The following is a 22453-nucleotide window of genomic DNA, read 5'->3' as shown; positions in this document are numbered from 1 at the left end:
AACTTTTTGTATTTTTAGTAGAGACGGGATTTCACCATGTTAGCCAGGATGGTCTCGATCTCCTGACCTCGTGATCCACCCACCTCAGCCTCCCAAAGTGCTGGGATTACAGGCTTGAACCACCACACCCAACCTGTTATTTTCTTTAGAAGGTTTTTAAATACCTCTCTCCTTACTGCTAATAGAACATGTCAATTGTGTTCCGTTTGTGAATAGTGGCATCTGTTTGTAACATGGTTAATCGTAGAAGTACCATCCAACTGTAGGAATGTGCTAAACTAAGTACTTTTAGTGGTCACAGATTACAGATTCATTATGAATTTCGTGCATTAAATATAATCAGGCCAACCATCTATGACAGTGTTTACAAGACAGCCACCACCACAGGTTTGGAAGTAAAAGTCTTTCTAATTTGCAAATGTTGCAAGAACTCAAAGAAGTCTAGAAAGAATAAAATATGAAACAGTTAGCTGGGGTCTGGAGGATGATGAAGACATGGTAATTATAAGATGGAACGGGATGATAATTGTGCCTCTAAGAAAAATTTTTGAAAACCGAATATAGTAAAATAGTATGTGGACTTAAATGTGCAGAAGCACATCCCCCTGTAATATTTAAAACAAAAATTAATATGAATGGAGTTAATAATTCTAATTCTAATGGAGTGGCAGGCTCAAGAAAATTGATCACAATTTTAAATATTCAGTACTAGCGAAATAACAGAATTCACATAGCATCAAAGGTGTCCTGCAAGAGGTTGGCACCTAGTGGTGTCTAAAGAAAATGTGGAACTTCCCTAGTTATTGCAAGGACAATGTTATAATAAAATAAAAAAGAAAAGGTACAGGCCCTCCACCTCCATTTGGTTTAAGTAGTCTTCATTTTCCACAAACTAAATCTTCTAGATATGTCTTATATTCTTCAAAGCATGGAAAAGGAAGCTGACATTCAAAGGTAATTTATCTTAAAATACTTTAATACTTTTTTTTTTTTTTTTTTGTCCATTTGAAATACATTTTTTGCAATACTAAATTATCCCGTGGAGCATAACCTCTGCTCACGTAAACTTCTGGGATCCAGAACTTCTAGAATGAAGAAAATATGTTTAAATGTATTCCATTTTACCTGCGGAACACATCTAATATCAATGTGAAAAGACATATCACATACTCCCTTGCTGCTGATTGCATTGTCTAGAGTCTCTTCTTTCCCTTTAACTCTACCTGCCTCCCTGCCTCCCTCATTCCCTACAACAGCACTCCAGCTGTGCTGCCTTGTTGATTAGATGTGAAGGTTTCAGGTCACAGCCAGTGGGCGCTACTGCTGCGTGTGTAAGGGTATTTCATCTGTACCCCTGGTTTTTTTTCTTAAATCATAATGATGACACTCTTCTAAGTCATCTTTTCCCTACCTTCTTCCACTTACTACCCTTGGCTGATTGTTACCCTTCGGCCTCCTCTGAAATTGGCCTTAGGTGAGAAAAATCAGGGCTTTTCTATCTTCTCTCCTCTCAGCTTTATCTTTTATTGAGTGGTGCTGTTTTTATATTTCTCATCCTGAAGTCCATTTTTATATTGTTATCACCCACCATTTTCCACAACACATTTTTTTTTTTTTGTTTTGGGCAGTAGCTCTTAGGTAAAGTGGGAAAGAGTCTCTGACCTTCCTTAGTTTCAGAATATTTATTTACTCTTTATTAGCCTGGGAAATGAATATTGAGTTCTCAGCCCTGCCACACTCTGCTGTCATCATCAGCTGATATGATTTTTTTTAAGCTCAGGTTTTGATATGTTAAAAAAAGGACAGATACCAGTGTTACTCAGACTTACCAGCTCTCAAAGCATTTGGTGGTTAAACTTGAAGAAAAGATGACATATATATGCATACATGATTCCTCTGAATAAATTTTATTTTCCTGTAATTCCTTTTAAATATTAAAAAAGTTTAAACAAACAGGCCTCTCATTTGGTCATCTTTGCAATATATTTGAGCCTGGTTTAGAGTATGATAACTGGAACAAATAGAGCCTTGAATTTGGTATGTTCATAGTTGGTGACGTTATTGCTTCTCGCAGTCCTCAGTAGGGATTAAAACATAATTTGTTGTTCCTGGCAGATCCTGGAAATCGATAGGCTTGACTTCCTGGCAAAGGAAGTCTTCTACTTTTCTGTTCAGGACTACTAAATGCTAAAAATGTGAGATTCATCCTTAAATGTATTTATTGTGTTCTAATATATACATACATATATATACACACAAACACACACACACATAAATAGATAAAAACATACTCATTCCAGGAACATGGAAAAATGGTAATCAAGATCTAAATCTCTAAGTGTTTATTTACCAAAAAATATTTTCCATCATTAAGCCTTGCTAAAAAGCTTAAATGCATCATGCTAAATTTTTTAATGCAATATGCTAAATCTGACATTATATTCAACATTCATTTAACAATGAATTCATTTAATGATGAATGAATGAATTTAACAATGAGCACATGTAACATTTTAATAGGTCCTCATTATTTGCATGGATTTCAAAAAATCCATGATCCCACCCTTGCAGTTTATTGATCAGACTGAATTTTAACAAGCAATTATCATATCATACAACAATTAATATGGCAAAGAAAGTAGAAAGTGAAATGGGAACATGTAGTATAAGCAACTAGCCCAATTCTAGTAGATGAGATAAGCACTTAACCACAGACAAAACAGATAGGTAAATTATTTACAATGGTAGAAGGTGATATATGCTTCACATGACTAGAGAAGGGTTGCCATTTTAAATATTCTGTTCATCAAGGAAATGCTATTTATGTAAAGACCTGAAGGAGGAACAAGGATTATTCAAGAAGTGGTTTGGCTGAAGAGGGTGGCAGGAAGATAGAAGAGCAGGGCATGTGTCTTAGTGCCAGAGTGTACAAGGGATTTTTGAGGAACAGAAAGGAGGCCAATGCAACTGAAATGGACAAGGATGAGAATAGAAGAGGAAGTCAGAGAAGTCAAGAAGAACCAGGTCTTAGGCCATTATAAGAATGTGGCTTTAACTCTGAATAAAATGGAAGTTTCGTTAGGGTATTGAGCAGAAGAATGATATGCTATTGGGCAGCTCTGTGAAAATGAAGAGAGTGAGGAAGATTCAAAATAGGAAGGCCAGTTAGAAAGCTTTTACAGTAATTTAGGGACAAGGAATGATAATGACAGACCTATAGTGGCAGCAGTAGAGGTAGCGAGAAGTGAGTGGATTCTGGATACATTTTAAAAGATATATTTTAAAGAACACCTTGTTATTTTAAATACTCATGACCCCAATAATCAAGTTGTTGTTTTTCATCTTTAATATTTCATCATATTTATAATTGATGAAAACGAAAGAACTGATGCCCCTGCAATGTGTTACAATAAGAGCAAATACAAGAATGGAATAATATGGCTATTGGTTACAAAAATGAGCTGTTAGTAAGCTATCTTTCGGGGATTTTCAGAAATAATAAGTATGGGAGACATTTTGATGAATGTAGGGGTGTTCTAGTAGTAGATAACCCAGGGAAAGGTTACTGTCGTATCCCCATTCTCTAGTATGAGGTTCTAAATATATGTTGGCTTAATGAATGAATAAATGAGTGAAACAATCTCTTCATCAGTCAGTTAGAACAGTCACTATGTCAATATGTTAATGGTCAAGACACTTTTAACATGTAAACTGAAACTAACAATGTAAATACTTCAAGATTTCATACATATTTATATATAGATGTTAAAAATATTTATTTTACAAAGTTTTATTGTATTCAGTTTAAGACTTTTAAATTTAACTTTATTTAAAATATAATTAAAATTAAAAAAATTCTATATGTCTTAATTTACTGGCTCTAACCAAAATATTTGATTGTGTCTATCTTAATATAATAATGTGGCAATCATAAGTTTTAAGTTCCAAAAGATGCCAAGAACATATATTTGCTAGGTTTTATGTGAATATTTAATAAATATACGACTCATAACAACCACATGCACCTAGTAGCAGTAGGATACTTAAATAAAATATGTAAACTCTGTAAGCTTTATGCTAAGTTTACAATGTCTATACAATAATTATCAAATTCTTAAAATTAGAAATCTCATACTTCATGTTTTATGCATGTGTGAAAATTATTTTTTCAAGTAGATAAATTTTGAATTTCTAAATCTATATACACTCGTTAAATTATTTGATAAGCAACAAGTTTCTTTTTCATTCCTCTTCATATTTGTAATTATAATTACACCCAAATAAAATGATCTATTAAATTTACACTAAATGGTATTTAACTGTGTAACAGGAACCTAGGGCATGCCAATGCAGATCGAAATTGCTCAAAAATGTAGTGGTGCTCGACTGCCAATCTTAACACAAAGGGATCTTCAGAATTCCTAATATGATAGGCAAGTAAAACTTTTCCATGATATGAAAGGAAAAGAAAGATTCTGAGGTTATTTTTAAAAATGTTTTCTATCATCTTTCAACTGCATCGCTGCATAATGATACAACCAAAGAAAGCTATCTATTTATTGTACTTGAAAAGATAAAGATGACTTTTCTCAGGATACAAAATCAATGTGCAAAAATCACAAGCATTCCTATAAACCCTTAATAGACAAACAGAGAGCCAAATCATGAGGGAACTCCCATTCACAATTGCTACTAAGAGAATAAAATACCTAGGAATACAACTAACAAGGGTGGTGAAGGACCTCTTCAAGGAGAACTACAAACCACTGCTCAAGGAAATAAGAGAGGACACAAACAAATGGGAAACCATTTGATGCTCATGGATTGGAAGAATCGATATCATGAAAATAGCCATACTGCCCAAAGTAATTTATAGATTCATTGCTATCCCCATCAAGCTACCATTGATTTTCTTCACAGAATTGGAAAGAAATTACTTTAAACTTCATATGGAATGACAAAAGAGTCTGCAGAACCAAGACAATCCTAAGCAAAAAGAACAAAGCTCGAGGCATCATGCTACCTGACTTCAAACTATACTACAAGGCTACAGTAACCAAAACAGCATGGTACTGGTATCAAAACAGATATATAGACCAATGGAACAGAACAGAGGCCTCAGAAAGAACCCCAGACATCTACAACCATCTGATCTTTGACAAACCTGACACAAACAAGCAATGAGGAAAGGATTCCCTATTTAATAAATGCTGTTGGGAAAACTGGCTAGCCATATGCAGAAAACTGAAAGTGGACCCCTTCCTTACACCTTATACAAAAATTAACTCAAGATGGATTAAAGACTTAAACATAACACTTAAAATCATAACAACCCTGGAAGAAAACCTAAGCAATGCTATTCAGGACATAGGCACGGGCAAACACTTCATGTCTAAAACACCAAAAGCAATGGCAACAGAAGCCAAAATTGACAAATGAGATCTAATTAAACATAAGAGCTTTTGCACAGCAAAAGAAACTATCATCAGACTGAACAGGCAACCTACAGAATGGCAGAAATTGTTTGCAATCTATCCATCTGACAGAGGGCTAATAACCAGAATCTACAAAAGAACTTAAACAAATTTACAAGAAAAAAAACAAACAACCCCATCAAAAAGTGGGTGAAGGATATGAATAGACACTTCTCAAAATAAGACATTTATGCAGCCAACAAACACATGAAAAAATGCTCATCACTGGTCATTAGAGAAATGCAAATCAAAACCACAATAAGATACCATCTCACGCCAGTTAGAATGGTGATTATTAAAAAGTCAGGAAACAACAAATGCTGGAGATGATGTAGAGAAATAGGAACACTTCTACACTGTTAGTGGGAATGTAAATTAGTTCAACGATTGTGGAACACAGTGTGGCGATTCCTCAAGGATCTAGAACCAGAAATACCATTTGACCCAGCCATCCCATTACTGGATATATACCCAAAGGATTATAAATCATTCTGCTATAAAGACACACACACACACATGTATGTTTATTGCAGCACTATTCACAATAGCAAAGACTTGGGACCAACCCAAACGTTCATCAATGATAGACTGGATACATAAAATGTGGCACATATACACCATGGAATACTATGTAGTCATAAAAAAGGATGCATTCATGTCCTTTGCAGGGTCGTGGATGAAGCTGGAAACCATTATTCTCAGCAAACTATTACAAGAACAGAAAACCAAACACTGCATGTTCTCACTTAAAGTGGGAGTTGAACAATAAGAACACATGGACACAGGGAGGGGAACATCACACACTGGTGTCAGGGGATGGGTGGCTAGCAGAGGGATAGCATTAGGAGAAATACCTAATGTAGGTGATGAATTTATGGGTGCAGCAAACCACCATGGCATGTGTATACCTATGTAACAAAACTGTGCATTCTACACATGTACCCTAGAACTTAAAGTATTTTTTAAAAAGGTGACTTTGTCAGTGATTAGATGTGCTCATGCTAGATAATTTGTAATTTATATTTTGAATTTATATTCTAGGAAATTTACTAAGGCATCAATATAGTTCAGATTTTCACAGTTCAAATGTTTATAATGGTCTGCATTAGGTGTTAAATGTGGGAAAAGTGAAGTAGAAAGAAATTTAAAAAAAATAGACCTTAGTAGCTGTCAAATTTATGAAAATAATTAATATAACATTCTTTAGGTCATGTCATAAATAATTACAGCAAGGTCATCACAGCACATTATTACTGCTAATTTATATTTGTATAAATATTTAGTTATTACAGATCAAAATGCTATATTTGCCAAAGAGAATTTTAGTCATTTTAAAAACAAGTATAAAAACTTACAGCAAAAAAAAAAATCTAGTTCATAAAAAAATAAATTGTAGCATCTCCAAATACTTCAACAAAGATTTAACTGAGCATCCACAATCTATATTCAATATTTCAGTAATTTCTATGGAAATTCTTGATATTTTAAAACAAAATAAATACATTGTTTTAAGTCTGGAGCACAACTGAGGTGTGAGACAGAGATTGGTTTGGTGGGAGTGTTTCCAAATCTTCCTGAAGTTCTGGAAAACAGAAACAAAACGAGTTATGGGAATACACCCGACAAGCTATAAATAAGTAATTGTATTTTTCACATTTTGATCTACAAAAGTTTTGTTGTACCTTCTCTCAGCCAGAGCACACTTTACAGCTTATTGTATTTTCTTTCTACTGACTTTGAGTAGTTTGTTCTGGTGAATTTACCTTTAGAAAAATACAGAAGCTTTACTATTAGTTCTTCTAGACCAACTAACCAACAATAGTCAAGCCAGAGACAAGCTATTGGTCATCTAAATAAGGAGATAGATTTTAAACTTTGAAATAAGGTTTCATGCCTGAAAGAATTCTCCCTCAGAACATCTATCATTTCACAATTTCATTCAGATAGGAGTACACCAAGATATCTGATGAGCCAACAATGGGTCTTTCACAAGATTGTTTGTAGGGCTTCTTGTCAGAACCAATCAATGGCCTTCAGAACAAAAACTCAGCAGTAGTAAAAACAAGAGAAAGGAAAAAGGGTATTTTGTGATCCAGGATGCATTTCAATAAGCCTAACCTCAAAGTGACAGATGAGGAATTTAAACTGCTCAGTATACTTCTACAAATAAGGTGTGTGAGAGTGCTTTTCATTAAAATGAGTCTCACTTCACACATGCTTATGAGTCTTCTTGATGGCATTCTCTGACTCTCATTAAAGGACTTGCAAAGTGTAAAACTTCTCCAACAGAGTTTTTCACATCACTCCTTATATGTTTATATATATGTGATATATAAATTTTACCAGGAAAACATCTTGAAAGAGTATTTGAACTGAAAAGTATATTCATAACATGAATTAAACAAGAGTTCTGTTTGATCTTCCTTGAGAGAAGTGCATTTACATTTTCAAATGTGATCATTTATTAAAGTGCCACAGTTTATGTTAGACATTGCAGAAAAGATCATGCTTGCTTGCTAGGGTACAGGCTTTAGCTATGAGTGAATAGATTAACAAATGGGTCTTCGGATACATTTTTATTGTTCAATGAATCTCTTAATTCCTTGAAAACATAATCATAACAAACATTTTTTTGATGAGTATCTTCAGGGCTTATATTATAGTGAAAATCAGTATTTACAAAGTCTAAATTAGTATTATCCTGATGCTTGAATTATTTTGAATGAATATTCATGTTTTAATTCCTCATTGTTAACTTTTATTCTTGTTGTGTTCAACACATTTGTATTATTCTTTATAAGTACACGTGTGCACACACTATTTTCACAACAGGAAAATATGCCTTATGTCTGAGTGTTTAAATGCCAAAGAATATGTGATGCCTTACATAGAGAAAACTGGAAACTAAATACTTCACATTACTCTTAGAAATATTTTTTTATTGTGTAAATCAATGGAGTGTTGTTTCACGTTTGCATAATGAAATAATTACCTACTCTTGTGTAGCTATTTTTAGTTATGTGAAGGAACTCTACATGCCTTTTTAAAAATCCAATTTATATAATAAAAAACTAAATGACACTGAGATTCCATGACTTACCTTGGTGACTTTTACAAGCTGAAAGTTTTGTCCTGTGATTTATGTTTAATAATTTAACACATTAATAATATTTTAGATGTGGATTGTTGAACATAAGCATGGAGATTATTTAAATGAATATTTAATTTTTATTCACCTTGCCAGAAGACAGAACATGGGTTTAATTGCCTGATATGAAAAATAAAAAGATCAGTAAAAATGGTAATGTAAAAAAAATGTTATAGAATAAAAGAAATATATGTATCTTACTTTTGGGCCATGGAATATATAATAATTGGCTGAGTGTTTGATATTGTAGAATAAAAATTATAGTACAATGTTCTCTTATTTTCCTACTTGAAGAGATTGTCTATATGTGGTACATACTCTCAAAATGTACATTTTTAAGTTCCAGTTTTTCGTTCTGAATATATAAAATAACATTGTGAATATTTTATATAGCAAACTTAGCACTGTAGATACAAAGGATATCTGATGAATAGTACTTCTTTTGTATTTTTCTTCCATGTTGATTGCCACAAAAACACTCTAGAGAAAGCTACCATTAAGGCAGCGTGGGATACTGACCCACTGATAGACAGGATGTTGCTGTGAGCAACATTCTTTGAAAATTGCAGACATGAATATTTTAATACTAATATGGAAAGAAGGGTGAAATTTATGGTGGCACTAGAGTCTAAAATACACAATTCACGTTTATATATACTGGATATTTTCCTACCTTCTTTGGAGTAAATTAGCGATTTAGAGAGCATAGTATCTCACACATACACGTGTCCACACGCATACACACTGGGAGGACGTGCATACCAGAAGCTTTGCTGTAACTATATTCTAGGGACTCATACAGGGTGAGTTAACGATATTCTTTTGCAAACTCAAATTATTTTATTGCAGTTCACATGCTGAATTCTGCTCTATAGCAAATACTGTTTAAGGACCCTCCAGTGTATTTAGAGCGCTTAATATAGCTGAATGATTGGTGAGAGTTGACAAGGGAACATCTACTTTTGAAAACTTGCAAATCAATCTGTAGCACTTCCCTCAATGTCCATTTCACCCACCTTCACCTTTAACTATTTTCTCTTCATGCTTTTTTTTTTTCTCATTTGCATCTTTTTAGCTTTAAAAACTAAAATTGTGCCGGACGCTGTGGCTCACACTTGTAATCCCAGCGCTTTGGGATGCCGAGGTAGGCGGATCACCAGGTCAGGAAATCGAGACCATCCTGGCTAGCATGGTGAAACCCTGTCTCTACTAAAAATACAAATAATTAGCTGTGTGTGGTGGCGGACACCTGTAGTCCCAGCTACTCGGGAGGCGTGAACCCGGGAGGCGGAGCTTGCAGTGAGCGGAGCACTCTAGCCTGGACGACAGAGCGAGATTCCATCTCAAAAAAAAAAAAAAAAAAAAAAAAAAAAAAAAAAAAAAAAAAAAAAAAGAAAGAAAGAAAGAAAAAGAAAAAGAACTAAAATTGTGGTTGATGGCATAATCAAGATTGAAGAATATTATTGCCATTTCTGTTACTTCCCTTCCCAGAGTGCCCCATACTTTACCACACCAGCCTTGCTCTGTCCCCTTTCCCAACATCCATTCTTTTGTACATATGACTTGATTTAAATTGTCCCAATTTTGAAGTCACATTATAAATAAAGTCTGTCCTACAATAGGCTGCAATTTTAAAAAAGAGAAGAACCCTCAATATAAAACCTTTTGTGTGTGTGTAGAAGTGGGGATAAATTCCTCCAAATTATTGGGCTGGAATAATCCCTGTAACCTCGTCTGCGGTTTACACTGACTGGGTAAGATGATTTCTGTGCTATTTAGCTCAGTTACAGGCAAATTTAGTTTCAGGAACTAAAATTTGTGAACACTGGAATGTTTCAGGTACTAATATCTACATTTTATTATCTTATGATGAGCAGTATGCTTAATTAAGGTGCGTAGAATTGACTCTAGGAGTAAATGGTTATCATTAGGTAGTTTAATTAATTCTAGGGATCCGATTTTTTCCCCCAAAAATGCATGATTATTGTCCTATTTAAAAGTAAAATTCAAGATTTCTTTTTTAAAAAATGTCCACACACATCCATGGAAGAAAACATAAAGAAAAACTCCACACAAAATCTGTATAACTAGATGGACTGTTAAAGAATTTTCCCCAGTCCAATCCAAATCTCAAATTCCTTTGAAGCTTTCATAGTAATATGTCGTGTAATGTTTGAGGTAGCTTTTTGAGGCACTTACTGCTTAAAAACTTTTCCAGTTAGGATTTGTACACAGATGTACCAAACTATTTCTCATTTTTAGAAACTTTATGAAAAATAAGTAGAAATGTATTGATGTTATTGCTCTTTTTTATTTTTAAGTTAAAGAGAAAATTCAGGTGCCATGGTAAGAGGCACTGTTGAGTTTTACAGTCAGTTTGTGGTGTGATATCTTTATTTTAAACAACTACGCAAACTATTGGTAAGTGAGCCAGAGCTTCTGAGTTTGATCCCAGAGCTGTCATTAATTTCCTCTGCTGTAATAAATATGTCATCTGAGCCCTGTCTTCATCTTCTTATCAGTAATACCAGAATAAGACTGTAGTACTTACTGACCTCAGAGAGATAAAATAACAAGTATTGTAATAGAAGAAATACACGTTTAAAATGTCTGGAAGATTACCTGGCTTTTTTAAAAAAATATGCTAGATAAATATATTATATATATTCATTTTTAAAAAAGTTCCCTTGTGATTATCACAAAAGACAAGCCATGTATTTGTGAGCTAAAACTGAACTAAAACACTTTATTTTAGAGTTTTTTGGTTTCCAATACAAAGTCTTAGGAAAGCAATTGGACTCCTACCCTGTTGAACAATCCTGATATGTGTGAGATTTTCATTGCATAAAAAAAATTGCTTCTGTTATTCTCAAATGATACCCTGAAATTGGAAGATTTTGTGCATGTATTGAAGAGTGGAAGCTCTATTGGTTAAAAATATATTTAAAGACAAAGCAAATAAATAATTTTAACAAAGTTAATATAAACAATAAGACAACAGAAGACAGTACCAAGCTATTAAATGCATAAGGGACCTCAAAATTCATTAGGCCATTCCACTCCCTCATTAAATGGTATTTGTCCTTTAGAAGTGTATCTTATCCAATATCATCAACAATAACTTATTTTAGGGATTATAATAATTCAAGTCTTTTCTCCTGTGACATTCACTCCTTTGTAGCTTACCGACAAAGTGAATTAATTCTTCCCACACAAAGAAAACATCACATTTCAAGGAACACAAGTTTAGTGTTTATATATAGTCATACAAAACACTCTTTGACTTAAAGATTTTTGTGTTTAAATAATTTCTTGCCTGGAACTAAATAGATATTTAGTTCCTATATACAAGATATAGAGATATTTTGTAAGAGACCATTTTAATAAATTTTTCCTCAATTTAACTTGTGTAACTATGGATAAACCAGATGTCTTTGCAATTTGAAATTGGTTTATTAACTACAGTGAACTGGACTTGAAAGCTTCTTTATATCTAAAGCAAAATAAGCATAGCATATTGATTAATTTTGATAGGTTTTAAAGATTATTTGAATTTTCTCTAGTATAAATTATTATTTTGGAGATATTAAACATATGTGAAATATACGTATTTTATTAGTATTTATGCTTCTTTATGACATAAAGTATTAATGACAAAGAAATTATTGAAGATAGGAACCTTGGCTTATTGACTCTTTTTAGCCTTAGCACCACCTATTTTATAGTATTATTAAACATCTATAATACTTCTGTTGAATGAATGAATTATTCATTTTGGATTATGTGTATCAGTCAATATTGGAAGGTTTAAACTACATGTGAATGCAATATGGGTTCCATAAAATAGACAATTCAAAGGCCTAAAATATATTTAAAAATTCATATTCAGGAATAATTTTAACTTCTGCAGAAATTAAACTTATTCCAGAATAGAATGTAGTTGCTTTTTAGAGAATGGAAAAAAAGATAACACATGGAGGGTCAGAAATTTTCAAATCTTAATCTCTAATTTGTTACCTACTAACTATATCGCCCAAGACAAGACACTGAACCTCTCATTTTACCCAATTGTGGGATAATAATACTTACTTACATTACATGGCTATTGTGTTCATTAAGTAGACAATGATTGCAAAGCTCTCTGAAGATTGTAGAATACATCATAAATCCTAAGCCAAATTCTCCCATTCAATACCTTCTACTGGGTTATAGATACAGAGAATTCTAACTGTATTAGAAAAGTTTGTGAGGAGTAACTGATCATGAGACTTTGTGAGAATTTTTGTTGGACAGAATGTTGTTATACAATTAAAAATTATTGCTTGGCATATAGATCAGAGCTAATGTTCCACAGTTGCAGAAACAAGCCATACAACTTCTAACAATCAACAAATGGTTAATGAATCCGATTTGAGATTCGTTAGGTTACTCCCTTCTGTCCACCCGCCGAGGAAGCATCGTTCAAGTTTCTCTTCCTACTACTGTTATGTCTAGTCAGAGTTTCCGAAAGAGCCCGAACAACTGCAGAAACTCTTCATTGGACGGTTGGGCTTTGATAACTGATGAGAGCCTCAGGAAACATTCTGAGCCATGGGGAATTCTGAAGGACTATGTGGTAAGGAGAGATCCAAAGACCAAGTCCTCCAGGGGCTTTGGGTTTGTCACATATGCCACTGTGGAGGAGGTGGATGCAGCCATGAATGCAAGGCCACACAAGTTGAATAGAAGAGTTGTGGAACCAAAGAGAGCTGTCTCAAGAGAAGATTCTCAAAGATCAGGTGCCCGCTTAGCTGTGAAAAAGATTTTTGTTGGTGGCATTAAAGAAAATACTGAAGAACATCACCTAAGAGATTATTCTGAACAGTATGGAAAAACTGAAGTGACTGAAATCATGCCTGACAGAGGCAGTGTCAAGAAAAGGGGCTTTGCCTTCATACCCTTTGATGACCATGACTTCGTGGATAAGACTGAATTTCAGAAATTCCATACTGTGAATGGCCACAACTGTGAAGTTAGGAAAGCCCTGCCAAACAAGAGATGGCTAATGTTTCATCCAGCCAAACAGGTCAAAATTGTTCCGGAAATGGTGGTGGTAGTCGTGGAGGTGTTTTTGGTGGGAATGACAACTTTGGTTTTCTGGGAGGAAACTTCAGTAGCTTTGTTGGCAGTGGGGATGGCTATAATGGATTTGGTCATGATGGAAGCAATTTTGGAGGTGGTGGAAGCTACAACGATTTTGGCAATTGTCACAATCAGTTTTCAAATTTTGGACCCATGAAGGGAAGAAACTTTGGAGCCAGAATCTCTGGCCCCTATGTTGGTGGAGGCCAATATTTTGCCAAACCACGAAACCACGGTGGCTATGGCAGTTCCAGTAGCAGCAGTAACTATGGAAGTGGCAGATTTTAATTACTGCCAGGAAACAGCTTAGTAGGAGAGGAGAGCCAGAGAAGTGACAGGGAAGCAATAGGTTACCACAGATTTGTGAACTCAGCCAAGCACAGTGGTGGCAGGGCCTAGCTGCTACAAAGAAGCCATGTTTTAGACAATACTCATGTGTATGGGCAAAAAACATAAGGACTGTTCTTGTGACTAATTGTATAACAGGTTATGTTAGTTTCTGTTCTGTGGAAAGTGGAAAGCGTTCCAACAAAGGGTTTTAATGTAGATTTTTTTTTTTGCACCCATGCTATTAATTGCTAAATGTAATTATGATGCTAAATAAATGTGTCATTTAAAAATTTTTTGATTTAAATATTGTGTTTAGTAGTTAAAAACTGATATATGTAGAATGAATTTAAAATACATTTAACAATTATATTCATCAGATGACTGATAAATTAGAATTAGAATCTGTTGTGAGTTGCTGAACACCCCAAATTAGAGTATCTTAAATAAAGCATATTATTTATTCTCAGTGCCATGTGCCCTCACCAAGAATTCTATTACTCTCAGATGTATAGATATAGTGGTACAAGTTAGCAGTCCTATAGTGTCTTTATCAACGTACACCTAGAGACTGTTAAAATACGTAGCCATATCTTAAGATGTAAAGAGCTACAGGACATCTACAAAAAGAAAGAAATTACAGATGATTTTTTAAATATGGTGCTAAATATTTGTCATATGGTAAATTAAGGAAAAAATCAATAATAAATTAAATAGTAAAAACTGGTTCATTTATTCTTACTGAATTACTTTTCCCAAAAAGAACTATACTCAGAGTGATGGATATAGAAGTCTAGGTCAGAAAATTATTAAATGAGTAATTATAATTGAAATCCACTGGAGTGATTCTAATTGGATGGTTTAGTTGGCTATCATATTATTTTCTCAAAGATATGGTAGATGTGCAATTCTGGCATCAGAGAACTGGCTTTGATATGTTCCATTGTTCTACATACGATTCTAGGCTTTAGTAACCTATCTTAGATATAATTTGTTTATTGTGCTAATGAAATTAACTGATTAGAGATACTTGATGGGATAATGAAAAATTTATTACTTCCACTGGGATTGAAGTTAAATCAAACCAGGACAAGAGGAAAAAGTCTTATATTTATTGAGCAGCTACTGTGTGCCACACATGCCTGGTGCCTTTTCACATGTTACCCATTTATTTATGACAGTACTCTTATGAGGTAGATGTTATAACACCTACCCCATAAGACTACTGTCATAAATAATTTATAATTTATTCAACTAAACATTTGGAAGTATAAAAATTTTAAACTATCTGAATAAAATCTGACAGCATAACAAATCACATTCCCAGAATTCATAGGCAGATACATTGGACTCCCACTGAGTACTCCTTCTATTACCATGACACATCCCAAAAGAAGTCTGGTAACATAATTTCTATATTTGAAGACACCTCATAGATGTCAATAAATAGCACACATATTTTACAAATAAAATAAAAAATGTTAAAAGTCCATAATTATAATTATCCTCATAACATTTAACTAGTACAGTAGTTTAATAACAGTTCATTTTTTTTTTAAAGTACATAATTATTTCAGTATTAACTTTAGGCTTATTTTAGAGTGGTTCTTTAAAGGTAAAATAAAGGAGGTATTAAACATTTGTTAAATATCCACACTTAGTCACACATCAATCAGCAATATATAAATGTCTATCTTTAAAATTTAGAAATATTTGTTTGGAAAATATTTATACTCAGGTTTAGAGAAAGTGTCTCAAAGTAAGCCCAATTGTGTTGTTAATGGGTGAGTAAATTGATACTACCTTTTAGGAGGGAAAATTAGCAATACTGCAGGAGTGTTAATAATTTCTCTACCCTTTGAATAATGCCCTTTGCATTCTGTTCAAGGAATCTGTTGTATGGCAAATAACTGGAAAGTAGAAAAGATTTATATACAAGGTTAGTCATTGAAGCATTATTTAATTAGTAAATATTATCAGAGTTACATATCCAAAAAATGATAAACAACTGTCTAGATTATAATATAGCTATGTTGTGGTATATTGTTATATTGTTAAAATTACGTTTTCATACTATTTAATAACATGGTGAAATGCCGCACAGTGAATTGGAGAGCATGCCAAGGTCTTATAAATAATTTGGGGCATTATTTTTAATGCCAACAGTTCCGTAGGGTATTACACAAGAAGTGTCATTCCCAGGTTATAGCACCATACTTTCACCAAAGGAAGAGGAATTAAGAAACAACTTCTTCTTCCTTTCAGTATAGCTGTATGTATCAGATTATAAGGATCTTTGATTTCTTCACCTAAAAATGGTTTGGCTATTACAACATTTTATTCTGTATATATTTAGTAGTTTAAAAAATACTGTGTCAAGAGTTTGAAATTTTTAGAAATGTTGTTTCTAGTCTTTTGTGTTTGATATTTTTTTAGATGAACTTGCTCGAATAATTTCATCTTTTTCCTTGTGCCTCGGTTTCCACAGTACAAGACAAAGACATCAATGATAAACTACCTCCCAGGGATGCTTCTGAGCATTAGCTAATGTTTGTAAAGCCTCCATAGAGAGTAGGGGATGAATAATGAAATAGAATCTCAATGTAGTGTTATCATTCGCATTTTTCTCATTAGTCTCTGAGAGGCTTCATGCCAACTTTAAGCGTTTCGGCTGCCAGAATGAAGGGTTTCTATTTTAATTTTGCCTGGAAAAGTGAGCGTTGCTTGAACATCTGGGGTTCACCCCGGCATAATTCCAATAATGCTTCTATGGAATCAGATATGTGAGGTGTGATGGCCAGTACCACAAAGGAATTCATATCTAATTTTAGGCCTGCTGTTTCAATTTATAATTTAGCTTACATTTTAAACCTATTAGGAAAAGCAGAATCTAAGTAACACGTTTGAGATTTATTTGAAGTTTTTAAGTGAGAAATTTTTTGCTTAAAATTGAATTACATTAAAACCATGTCTACAGGGAGTGGGCAAAAGGAATGGAGTCAGGATTTTGGCCAGCTTCTTTTACCGCATTTTTCATGGCCAAAACATGCACACATGTATAATTTTTTTTTTTAAATCCACATTACTTCATTCATTCATTCATTCAGAAATGTATTTTTGAGGTTCTTATTATATGCCAAGTGGTGATGGTACAAGCCAATGAAAATGCTAACCCATGGAGGGCACATTCTAGTAATACCTATGAGATCCAAGATTACTTGATCATATTTTTCTGTAATCACTGTGTTAAACTGTCTGCCACTCAGTGCAAGTTTGATGGAAGATAAAGAAAGAATGAGTGACTCAAACATACCAAAGCTGTATACACACAGCCAAGATTTTCATTTACAATAACCTCATTTCTGATGACTTATTGGAGCTGCGCTATAATAGGCCAATCAGAATTAAATAAATGTTTGATTAGTTTTAGAAATTAGTTTTATGTCTCCTTTTTATTAATTATAATACCTCTAATAATGAAATACATACAAAGCATATAAAAATAAATTTATAATTGCTGATATTTTTTCAGGATATAAGAAATTAATTTTCATGAGTATAAACTAAGGAAGCTGAGAGGGAATAAAATAGGATGAAATCATATTAAATTGACTCAGGGAGTATAGGTAATGGTCTGAATGTCTGTGTCTCAAATTGCTCTGCAGTGCAACCCACCTAGAAACTTTCTATAACAACGGAAATATGTGTGTGTGTGCGCGCATGTGCACACACGTGTATCCTGTCCAAGATGGTAGCCGTAAGTCATGTGTGGCAATTAAGTACTTGAAATGCAGGTGGTACAAATGAAAAATTGTATTTTAAATTTTACTTTATTTTAATTACTTTAAAATTAAGTAGTCATGGCTGCCATATTGGACAATCCAGTTACAGAAGGAAAAATGATTAACAAAAGAGCTGCTTTACAAAAATTTCTGTGTGACAATCAAAACACGTGTATCATTGATTATGGTAGCAACAACTTTGGAAATGATGAATAATAATCTGGTGGCTGGGAGCTGAGAAAGTGATCAGGTCTGTGATTAAAAGATCCTACCGAGGAATGAGACAGACCACGGCTTAAATTCTAATTCCAAAATTTCTATTTCTATGAGCTTGGGCAAATTAACATGCCCTAAATACACTGTGAGACAGGGATAATAATATTGATTATACCCATATCAAAGGTTGTCATGAAAATTTAATAAAGCAGGTGCAATAGCTGGCATTCTGTCACTGTAGCATACGTGATTGCTATTATTACTATTATACTGTTATTATCCCATCTGAGGGTTCCTCAAATGATATGTGTATAAAGTGAAAAACATGATAATATGATTTGTTATTTGTTCTGATATTCATTTAGTCTGAAACGCCCACTGCCCATTGCTCCCTCTCCCTGATAATATCTTATTATTTCATCAAGTCCTGATTAAGCAACTTACAATGAAGATTTACTTGAAAACAGTAGAGAAAAAGGTAGTCCCTCTAAACAGGGAGATTGTAGGGTGCACACATGCTACTTTGTGGTACTTTGTTCATAATTGTTGCCACGCTGTTTAGGATATACTATTCAGGATTTTTACATGGTAGATGGTTAGTTTCTCTTGGGGAAGGGCTCTGCATCATATTTACTACTGTTTTATAAATAAGGAAACTCAGGTTCAGAGAACTCTTCATTCCAGAACTGTTAAAACGTTGACTGTAATCACTACCCTCTTGTGATAGACTATAACCCAGAAATTTGGCATTCCAGTTCTTGACGGTAGAATGCTCCGGTTGTTCTAGGGTTGATGATACCATAGACACTCTATGACATCCAAGAGGAACGGGTTAGGTAATAGCAGATCTGCATGTTTAGCAGGTAGCCATTGGGGCCTGTAGATGACATTGGCCAGTTTACCCCACACAGTTTATATGCTAGGAGATTAGATGGCCAGAGTGAGTCAACTAGAGGAGATGATCATGAAACAAATTTAGGTGCTTGTGATCAGCATTTACAAATGAAGTATATTAAAACAAATATGAGAGTTCATTACAAACAATAAAGGTAGGCATTTTCCACAAAACTTTTCTCAATTATATAAACATATGTGTATACATATGTGAGTCTGTACTAAGTCATGATGTGTAAAATACTTTCTATTTGGTTACATTAAAAAATATTCAAAAGCCCACCTATAAGGGTATATTTTTAGGGACTATGTGGTCAAAGGGAGAATGCAGCTTCAGATAATAATGCCAATAATCACATAGGTTGGTAGACAGCAGTGAAGGGCAGTAGAATATTGTATACTGCCTGGAGCTTCAAAGGAGTTAAAAGGATAACTTAGGAAACAAAAGAAAATACAAAAGAAATGAATCATGATTTAAAAGAGCCAGGAAAAAAGAAAGGAGAAAATAAAATAATCTAATAATAAAGAGTAAGTTTCCGGTAAGGTCTTCAAATTTTTACAGAATAGCTGAACTAAGAATTTTGCTGAGAAAATCTGTGAGTTTCTACAGAAGTAAATGTATTATTTTGCCTCCTAGTACTACTTCTTTTTTCTAAAACCATCACTTCCCACCTCCCAAATGTCACTTTTTCCTCCCAACCCACTTCTTCAAGGAACCGCTGCACATATTTTACAAGATCTCATTCCTATGAGAACTGCTATTATCCTGTGTGACCTTCCTACAAACCCTTGATTGATCCAGAGTTGGGTGTATGACTAAGCCAAGTGGAATTTTTTAATTGAAACCGAGAAAGAGTTTCTCTCCAGTGGTAGATTTCCTCAGATGTAAAAACAATGTTTACAGACGTATTTGAGCAGCTGTTCTGCAGAGAGAGAATGAATCTGACACTCAGAGAGAAGAAAAGATGGGTTAGATACAGAGCCCTGGTGGATTTAGAATCCTGTGCTCTGTTTGTTTCTGAGGTTCAGCCATATCTTTATCCTTTCCAAAGTTTAGGTTTCTGACCTTTGTTGGATTCCAAAATCCAATAAATCTCTTTTTAAACCTAAAGTGTGAAATGAGGTACTATTACTTGACTAATACAGTTATTGGAAGTACAACAACCAAGGATAGTTATAACAGGGAAAATGCAAGACATTGAAAAGGGGGAGCAAAGATCAGCACAGACTAAGAATACACAGAAAACCAGAAATACATACAGAAACAACATGATGAGACTAATATCAATACTTGGTTGAGATGGATGCTCAAAATGAGAGGTATATATGAAGAGATACCTTTAAGTACTTGTGTTTACATATGTATAAAAATAACTATGTATATATGATACATATGGCTAAGTATTTAATAAAACCTGTTGTTCATCATGCTCGTGGCTGAGAATGCTGTGTGTTTATCAAACTCTGTTCCCTTTTCTTTCAACTTCAGAACTTAACTACATTTCCTAGCCCCTCTTGCAGGTTGGAGTCGCCATGCCATTGAAGTCTGACCTATGAAACATACACATTGTGATGTGTGTGACCTACAAACCTTCCTCAAGTGATTTGCACTCTCTTTTCTGAAACGTTAGCTGAGTATAAACAAATGTGATGATACAGAGAAGAGGAGATCACAATATGAAAAGACCCCAGTGACTAAATTACCACATAGATGACTACCCAACCAGGATCACCAGCTTAATTTAGGATATGAGCTAGAAATATTCCTATTATTACTCCACTGTCTCAGGAGAGAAGGGGTTATCTGTCCCAGAAGCCAGTGTTAGCTTAATGAATAAAGTGTTATTCAGTTGTTTTCAAATAATTAAATTATACATTATGGCTAATTAAACAATTGAACATTAGGATACTGTTAATGTAGCAATAGCTGAATTAGTGCATTCTACTCACTAGCCAGAGTCTGACAACTGACAATGTATATGAATTTAAAACCATGTTTGCATCCCTGTTTCAGTTTGCTCAACCTCCGTGCACTAAAAGCAGCAGCACTTATTCTCAAATGGCCATAGAAAAACTTAAAATTTGATATTTTTCCATATCTGTGAGAAACTTCTGAGTCTACTCCACATTTGTAACATGATTTCATTGATTCTCATACATCATGTTATTGGCAAATTAAGGTTCCTAAGGGACAAATAGATTTTGATAGTCTCAACCATGTATGGCTATGGGAGAGCTGCTGAGAATTTCAAGGTTATACTTAAACAGACACAAGCTTGTTCTGAGAGCTCTGTGCTTCTTATTGAAATTGCAGAGGTGATCTTTAAAGAATATAGGAATCTTAATGAATTTATAAAGGAATCTATAAAAAGTGTTATTTGATTTCTCTTTGTTGAAAAAAGCAATCTATCTACTACTCTCAAATTTGTTTTACTCATTGTTATAGCTGAGCTTTAAGGCAGTCTGCTAAAGAAAATGAGTAATTTAGGATGTATATTTGGACTCCCATATCTTTTATTGTAGAAATAAAATGTTGTAGAGGTTGAATGGAGATGAGAAAGCCATAATTTTGTCTCAAACTTCGACCAACAATCCTTGGATGAGAATTGATGTGAACCAAAACAATAAAGCTATTTGCTTTACTTCGTGTGTTTTAGATAAAAGAAGGCTTTTCTATAAATTCAGGTAAGTTTTTCAATTTTAAGTTTAGTGACCAATCGTTGCTTCTTTATTGTTAATTGTCAACCCTAAACCCTAAATTACACCAAATGCCCAAAGTGAACTTCATTTATGCTATCTCTGGGACTGTATCCTTTTTATCTATTAGGTCCCCCATATTACATGAAGCTGGATCCCTGTAGTAGGCACATTTTCCTGTTTCATCATACAGGGTAATACCAAATCATCTTCCCATTATACAAATAAAATATTTAACAATCTTAATCTTAATTTTACAAATATTAATTCTTTCGCTTGGGAAGTTGGTATTTTATAGGGGTTAAAAATGTTAGTCCAAAGTCATATTGCCTGGGTTCAAACTAACCATGTCTTTTCTGTGTAAACTTGGACAAGCTACTTAGCCTCTGTTAGGCTTCAGTTCCTGTAAAATAGGAATAGCAATAATTCATATCTCATGGTGATATTGTGAGGATAATACAAGCAAGTACATAGCATATTCTTGTGCTATGGTGTAGACATGGTTTGTTTGTTATTACCAATCTTATGTTGAAATTTGAATGTGGGGCCTAATGGAGGGTGTTTGGTCAAGAGGGTAGAATAGGTTAATGAATAGCTTAATGCTTTCCTTGGGGAATGAGTCAGTTCTCACGTTATTTGCAAGATCTGGTTGTTAAAAAGAGCATGGCACCTTCCCACCTCTGCTTTTCTTCTCTCTTGCCACATGATCTCTGCAAAAATGAACTCCCTTTCACCTTCCATCTGAGTGGGCGTAGCCTGAGGCTCTCACAGATGTAGATGCCCAATCTTGAACT

At 34.0% G+C, this 22453-nt stretch overlaps 1 pseudogene; it reads left to right on the top strand.

Annotated features, from left to right (window-relative positions):
- The first annotated feature begins 2004 nt into the window (after nucleotides 1–2004).
- LOC103886258 lies at nucleotides 2005–14406 on the top strand (annotated as a pseudogene).
- The last annotated feature ends 8047 nt before the right edge of the window (nucleotides 14407–22453 follow it).

The sequence above is a fragment of the Papio anubis genome, chromosome 1 (assembly GCF_008728515.1).
Source record: "Papio anubis isolate 15944 chromosome 1, Panubis1.0, whole genome shotgun sequence".
Lineage (NCBI taxonomy): Eukaryota > Metazoa > Chordata > Mammalia > Primates > Cercopithecidae > Papio > Papio anubis.
This window is presented reverse-complemented; position numbering and strand designations above follow the sequence as displayed.